Source organism: Apus apus, chromosome Z (genome assembly GCF_020740795.1).
Source record: "Apus apus isolate bApuApu2 chromosome Z, bApuApu2.pri.cur, whole genome shotgun sequence".
NCBI classification, from domain to species: domain Eukaryota; kingdom Metazoa; phylum Chordata; class Aves; order Apodiformes; family Apodidae; genus Apus; species Apus apus.
In genome coordinates, this window is record NC_067312.1 from 65376694 (window position 1) to 65377414 (window position 721).

The window sequence follows — 721 nt, forward strand, 5'->3', positions numbered from 1 at the left end:
GAGAGGAGCTACCCTGGGGGAAACCGGGGGAGCTGGGGGGTGGCGGAAGCAATGTCGTGGTTGCTGTGGCACAAAGCCATGACAAACTAGCCTTTCCACAGCACGGTTTGGGTTGGAAGGGACCTTAAAGATCACCTAGTTACAACCCCCCGCGCATGGGGACACCTCCCACTAGAGCACGCTGCTCGAAGCCGCCTCCGACCTGCCCCTGAGCCCCGAGGAGCGAGGGGGCACCCACCGCTCCCCTGGGCCACCTGCGCCCGGGCCCCGCCGCCCGCACCGCGAAGGATTTCCTCCTCGTGTCTAACCCGAATCTACCCTCTTCCAGCTCAAAACCGTTCTCCCCCTCTTGTCACCACGTAAACAGCCCCTCCCCAGCTTCCCCGCAGCCCCCCCAGGCCTGGAAGGCCGCTCTGAGGTCTCCCCCCGGGCTGAGCAGCCCCAGCCCTCTCACCCCGCATCCCCCGCCGCTCCCAGAGCTCTTCCCCGTGCCTCGAGGGGCCGCGAACTGGACGCGGCCCGCCGCCCGGCCTCGGATGTTCCTCGCCCTTCCCGGAATTCCCGCCGCCGGGACAACCCCGGGGCCGCCCCTCCCCCCCCACCCCGGCTCCCGCTCCCGGCGCCCCCTGCGCGCGGGCGGCGCTGCCCCCTAGCGAGGCGCGCGCGGCCCTGGCGAGCTGCCAGCGGCCCCGCCCCCCGGCACGCGCCGCCCCCCCCCCCC